This window comes from Octodon degus, unplaced genomic scaffold (assembly GCF_000260255.1).
Source record: "Octodon degus isolate 3935 unplaced genomic scaffold, OctDeg1.0 scaffold00174, whole genome shotgun sequence".
Taxonomy (NCBI): domain Eukaryota; kingdom Metazoa; phylum Chordata; class Mammalia; order Rodentia; family Octodontidae; genus Octodon; species Octodon degus.
This window is the reverse complement of record NW_004524750.1, coordinates 3,046,018-3,053,484: the sequence shown is the minus strand read 5'-3', so window position 1 is coordinate 3,053,484 and position 7,467 is coordinate 3,046,018.

The following is a 7,467-nucleotide window of genomic DNA, read 5'->3' as shown; positions in this document are numbered from 1 at the left end:
AGAGAGAGAGAGAGAGAGAGAGAGACAAAATATGTAGAAGTCCTTGGAATAACTTAGAAAAATCTATATATCTATAGATATTGTGTGTGTGTGTGTGTGTGTGTGTGTGTGTGTGTTATGGAACATCTGACAATGACGCCTAACAAATGCAATGGAAAAAGGATTATCTCATCAATAAGCTTTATTGGAATTACTGGACATCTACTCACAAAGGAATAACGTTGCGCCCTCATACCACATGTCAAAAGCAACAGCAGCAAAAGTAAGCAAAGGGGGCTCCAGCTGAGTTCTGACGAGCAATCATGGAAACATCTTTCCTTTTGCATATGAGACAATGCACGTCTCCAAAAATTTTAAAGCTACCTAAACATTGATAATAAAATGAGACCAAATAAAGAATCAAAACAAAATAATGAAAAAGTTTTAACTGTAATACAAAATGCTGTAATCACAGCTGGGAAATGTCGCTCAGTGAAAGAGCTGTGGCCTGGCACACAGAAAGCTCTGAGCTCTATCTACACACACACACACACACACACACACACACACAAACACAAACACACACACACACACACCAAAAAATGGTAAATCTAAATAACAGACAACGGCAAGCAGTAGAACACAAAGAACAACTGCAACAACAATAGCCAGAAACACAAAACAATCATAATATAATAACAATAATATAGTAGGATTCAGTTTAGAAATGTGCAGGTAGTTAGAAACATAAAACATACAACACTGCTTAGTAAGAGATTAAATAGTAAGATAATATTAACGTATCAGAGGAAGCAAAGCAAATTCTTAAATATTTATATACTACAAATGTTTAGGAAAATAATAGTTCTAATATAAGCTATCTATTAACAACTGCAAAAATGAAAATTAATAGCCCACTAGCTAATTTACTAGCTAATACAGTTGCATTGTTTGAGAAACAAGGTAAGGGAAAATCCTATCTGTTCCACGCCTTCCATTTTCGTTTTGAAGGCCCTCATCCGGCTTGGAAGTCGGGCCATTTCTCACCTTTTCAGTGCTTGTGGACATAGGAGCTGCTATTTGGTGTTGCTGAGGAGGCTAAATTATAGGAAAAAATCAAGCAATGTAGGGATGGAAATGTGTGCCTCTGGTTTTAATGTATTTACATATTCCCTAAAGGTGTAAGACCAGAAAGTGTATAAGATCAGGACAAAACCTGCAAGATAAAGAAAAAGTGTAACTGCATAGCTGAAGAGCAGAGAGAGGCCATGTCAGCAGGCTGGAGCTGTGCAGCGGAGCCCGGCACCTACACGGAGGAAGCCTGCAGCAACCTGCAGAACGTTACACGTACAACATCCAGAGGGAAGAGAGAGGCGCATGCTGAGGGAGAGTCACAGTGCTCGGTGGCTGCAGGCCTGAAGGTGCCCCGACCGATCAGAATAGCCAACACATCTTCCAAGCCACTGGCTGTGCCCGGCGACTCGATAGAAAAACTCTAGCATCTACGATTCATATAAATAATAACTGCAGTCGATGAAAGAACCAGACACTGTAGGAATAGCAGGCCGAGTGACTGAAAAGGAAGCTACAAACAACAGAAGCACACAGGACCATAAACATACAATACGGAATCAAGACTCTTCCTGAGAACGGGGAGATACGGAAGCCTTTTGTCAGAAGACTGAAATATATGTGTGTGACGAAAGAATGAAGTGGAAATGCTGAAAATAAAAGATGCGACAGAAATGTGTACATCCGAAAAGAAATTGCACATCAATGGAAGAAGGTAGGTAAATCTGACTCTAAGTTGCACTGTATTTCAGGGTTGATTCAGAGGCAGAGAGAAAGGAGAACAGTAATATTTGTAGACAAACTGGTTGGGGAATTAATAAAGCTGAAAATTCAGGAATTTTTGAAGCCCAAAACCCTCAGAATCATTTCAGAATTCTGAATGAAAAAAAAGCAACAGAAACTTCTACCTCCAACCCCACATAAAGAATTTTAGAAATAAGAAGTTTGTACTGGAAACAAAACAAGACAAACCAGCGAAACAAAACAAAATTGAAGAGGATTCTGGTAGAAAAAAAATTGAAAAATAGAACTGTATAAGAAACATGCTCCCACCCCGGGGACAATATGAAGGCAAATATGAAGTGGATTTAAAGACTAATAAATTTTTAAGTATATGAAATAGTACATACATCTTGTGAAGTGGTAACATGCGGAGGAGCCTGTCCACCAGTAAACCCCCATGGGGGAGAAAATCACGAGAGCAGGGGCCAATTAGTAAGCGGGAAGGCCAGAGGAGGAGAGCCCAGAGGACTCGGAGAGCAAATGTAGCAAGGAGAAGGCGAAGTGCGAGCGGAGGATGCGCACAGACGCGCCTGCGATTCGCTTGGTGGAAACAGCAAAGGCCCCACGTGGACTCACAAGCAAGCGACTGGACTTGGTAACAGAAAAAAGAAATTAGAAACTCAACACTGCGCCTAACGGCATGTTTTCAACATGAGGGCACAGAAGACTGAAAAGCAAAGGAGGTAAAAAGCCGTGCACGTCATGAGCAAGAGGCCTGTAGAGCAAGATGCACTGCCAGGAGGGAAGGTGACACTGCGCAGTGACGACACAGTCCGAATACCAGGAGGACGGATCGCGTGGAGCCGTTCACACGCCCAACGATGACGACAGGCCTGCGGTGCAGACAGGCGGCGCGAAGCCGCGGAGGCCTGCTGCTCGCTCGCTGCTGGGACCCGGCGCCGCCGCCGCCGGGCAGAAGCGAGTACCTGGAGCGCGCGTCCGGAGACCGGCCTCAGGCAGCGCAGCGAGCGCCACGTCCCGCAGGACCCCAGCGGCTGCAGCGGCTCGCGGAGCCTTTGTCCAAATGGCCACGTGCAGATGTTGACGACATCAAGACTGAAAACCAAACGGAGTGTACTTACAAACTGCACTTCGTACAGAAACAACTCAGAAAATAAAAGCCAATAGCTCTCAGCTATCTGGGCGTTATACAGTGTTGTCAGTTACCTGTGACTAAAAGAAAAATTAATGAAACCGAGCATGTATTTGAGCTGATAGACACAATGAAGGCTATGGAAACCTGCATCACCCAAGGCTACTGCAGTGCTTGGAAAACGATTTAGAGCTTCAAAAGCGGGCAGTACAAAAGGAAAGGGGGTGAACATTAATGACAGAATTTCAAACTAAAACATCAGAAAAAATGAGAAATTAATTCTCTCAAGAAGCAGAAAGAAGGAAGTGATAAAAAGTAGGAACAGAAGCATATGAAAAAGATTCTTTAAAAACAACATATTAGAATGTTTCTCTGATAAAATGAATAAAATTAATGAACACTTTAGAAATATACCAATGAAAGTTGAGTGGACATAAGTTACTACTTATAATCTTCCTAAAAAAACTACAATTATATATCATAGACAAGTTTCTTGAAAATCACAGCTAATCAGATTACATAGAAGAAGAAACTGAAAAACTAATATTTTTTTATCTATTAAAGAGAAGTAGCTCATCAGATTAAAGCACCTGCAAGCAGGTGCAGGGGCCGGGTTTCGATCCCCGGGCTTGCCATGGAAGGGCCCCCCTCACCCCCCAGGGGTGTGCTGAGCCGGCAATTGATTTGTTGGTGCCAGGGAGATGGCTCAGTAGAATAAGTGCTTGCCTGGCAAGCACAGTGGCCTGAATTCAATTTCCTGCTTTAAAAAATAAAATAGAGAGAAGAACTTGTGCTGGGGATAGCTCAGCGGCCTAAGCGCCTACCTAGCAAGCGCAAGAACCCAGGTTCGATCTCTAGTGCCGCATGCTGTGCCAGCCCCGCACTGTGCTAGCCACTGCTACTGTGCATGGTGGAGCACGCTACGATCCCAGTGCTGGGGAGGCTGAGAGAGGAGGCTCCAAGTGGTGTGCATGTGGATGTTTACATGTGTGCATTTATGTATGCTTCTATATATTTTCTTTTATTTTTTAATGTACATGGTACACAGTTTCACTATACAGTTCGGGCTCAGAGTGATCCTCCTATTTTCAGCCTCCCCAGCGCTGGGATTACGGGCACTGCAATCGCGTGCCCCACGGCGCTCGTACTCCTTTGCTGGCTCAGCACGCCTGGGGGCAGGGCGGGCGAGGCCTGCGGTGCCGGGTGCAATTCCGGTCCCTGTGCCTCCCTAAGCAGGCGCTTAGTCCTCTGAGTTGTCTCGCTGGCCCTTGTATGCCATTGAATCTATGTAGAAACCTGATGACATGTTGCCCAACTCGTGCGGCGCCGGAAGAGCATTGCTTTAAATAGCTAACAAGGGTATGAGAAGAGAGTAAAATGGTAGCAAATGGTTCCTGAGTACAGGCACTGAACACCTAACCACAGAGCGGATTACACGTCATGAGCAAGCAGAGCGGTTTTTAACAAAACCAGCGTGACTGGAACTCAGAAATCAGCCACTGTGACTTGCCACATTAACAGAATAAAGCAGAAACATAAAATAAACCAAAAAAGCATTTGATAGAATGTGGTAGTGTTTTATGATTATAAATTTTCATTGAATTATTGAGAAATTTTGGTACAAATTAGAAAGTAAAATAAAGCACACATCATAGTAGCACACCAAATATCAATAATCTAACACTGTGCAGTGGGAAAAAGAAAGCGCTGTAGTCTGGGTACCAAGCAATTAAAAGCTTTACACATGAATGGGCAGAATGTAATTTAATAGAGTTCTTTAGAAAAATCACTTGGCAGAATCCACTAAAGGTTAAAAATATACATAACCTTTGCCTTGAAGCTCTACTCCTAGTGATTTATCTACCAGAAATGTGTGCTTGTGTGGCTGCAGACAAAAATAAGTGGTAATAGCTTTATTCGTCATACCCCCAAATTGTAAACATGATCAATATTTACTAGCAAAAATGAATATATTAAGTAACATTATTCTTAAAGTGAAATATCATAAATGAATGAATATGTAATACAGTTTTATACACAATATGAAGAAATCACATTGATGTAATATGGACGGAAAGAAACCAGACTGTAAAAAGCACATAGCGCGCAGTTCTGTTCTTACTACGTTCAGAGGTTCAGGGCAGCCCTCGTTAGCGAGAGCACATAACTGCTGGACCAAGTGCAGGCTGGCGTGAGCCGCAGCTTCTTCTGGATGGAGGGAATGCACCTGGGCATAAATTAAAAAATTCATCAGGGCAAGAAACTTTGTGAACGCTATATAAGGTAAACCTCAAGAACAATTACGAAAAGGGAGCAAAATACAATGTTTATATAGAAAAATGACCATGGAAAATATCAGAAAGACCAGTTAGATATTACTCAGACTATAAAGAACAGTGACTTATTGTTTAGGAATAACTTCAAGCAAAACATATAAAGAAAACTCAAAGAGGTTCAGTAAAATTTGCTTTCTCAAAAGCTTTCCAAACTCATTTCTTATGTTTATGTTTACGCTATTTTATACCCATTAGATTGGCAAAAACCAAATCAAATAAAAATTCTCAGGGTTAATGAGTATTTGTAAGTTTCCAAATCTCATAAACATTTTATGGCAATTTAAATATATTTAGCCACTTTGGAAAGTAAATCAGGAATTTTGAGCACTCTTAAAATATACATACGAGATAATTCTGACATTCAAATTCTAAGACTATAGCCTAGAGAAACTCTTGTGAATATGTCTAAGAGAAATGTAAACTACTTTCTGAGAGTAGCATCGTTTAAGATGATAAATTCGAAACTGTGCACAAAATCTATTTATAGCTAATTGGATAAATAAAATGTAAAGCAGTGTTACATGTATAGAAGGTAAAATTAATGAGCCAAAATCGTGTGTGTCCTCGTGAGCAACCTAAACATAACCAATGTAAGAACAGAAGCGGGTCACAGGAAGACATATCAGTGCGCCACTATCACATAAGTGTTACTTGTATGTTATTTGTATGTAATCTATACATGTTAAATCTTTCTTTATTAACGACTGAAAATCAATAATCACATAGCATATTAAAATTGGAGATGAATACTGACATGTGAAAGATACAAGATGTTGACAGAGTGAATTTCAGAGAAATATTTCTGAAATGAATACATAGCATGAGATTAGTAATAGATCGCAAATTGTAATTACTTACAAACTTAAATGGATATAACAATAAACATTGTTTTGAAATTAGCAGTTAATTGGTAGGATTCTCACCCTGACTAACTATACATGCTGATACCTGTGAACCAGGTAACTACACTGAAGATAGCAATGTGTGATAGAAGGGTCACACTTGGAATGCCTGTCATTCTGGTCTTCTAAATATGTACTTCTTGTCATGACATACCAATTATTTCCATGTTGTGTCTCAAGTAAATGTTTTTCTTCTTTTAAAAAGGTAATAGATGAAAAAAAAGATGCAAGGAAAAAAACTGTCACAGGACTGTCCGGCTACAATGCTCTATATGATTAGCTTTCTAAATTTCTGTGTAAAACTATGTAATTGTTTATTCATATTCTTTAAATATTTTTCATTTAATTTTTTTCCATATTCTGTAGGGACTTAAAATTTAACATATCAAACTTGATGGAAAATACCTGTTCCATGCTATACCTAAGATGTTTGATATTCAGATAGTGAAGTTAAACCCAACTGCACATGTTGTAGGGTAATAATAAGCTTCTCTTCTGGAGGGTTAACAACCTAAGTTTGCAGACCAAAAATTAGAGAAATAGAAGGGCTTCAAGGACAGCCAACATTTTGACCCTAGCCTTTCAAGGTCAGTGAAGACTCAGGACATAGGAAAACCTGTACTGTAACATCATGTAACTCAGTTGTGCCCCAAATTTTCTGATTGAGGAGATTATGGGGCCACAGAGCAACATGATTGATGTCAGAGAGTGTGCAGAGAGCAAATTGGTCAAACAATGGCCTTGACTCATCCACATGGCTGACACTGACAAAGGATCTACAAACTGTGGTACAGGGTTACAGGATAAATCCAAAATAAAAATGGAAGAATTTACAGATCAGCCATATAATAGTTTGCTCTGTGCCAAAATCAAGAAGCTTATATTCATATAATTAGAATTCTCAAAGTAGAAAGTGGTAGGAAATAAACATTTAAAGATTTAAATTTTTTGAATTTAGTTGAAAATATAACACCACATTTCAAAGAGAAATGAACCTGTTGCACAAGAAATTTGAATAAAATCATACACAAAAATGAAATTGTCCAAAATGTATTATAAAGAACAAAATCATTAAAGCATATACATAAAAATATTAGCTATGGAAGAACAAAATTAAATAGCATCTTATTCCACATTAGAAAGAAAAAAGGAACCTCGGTAGTGTCCCAGATTTTCTGATCAAGAAGGTTATGGGGCCAAAGAGGAAATTGATCGATGACATGGAGTGTGCCTAAGGAGAGTCACATGAGGAGAAGACACTCTTTCAGGCTTTCACAGAGAGCACATTGGCCAAGCAATGGCC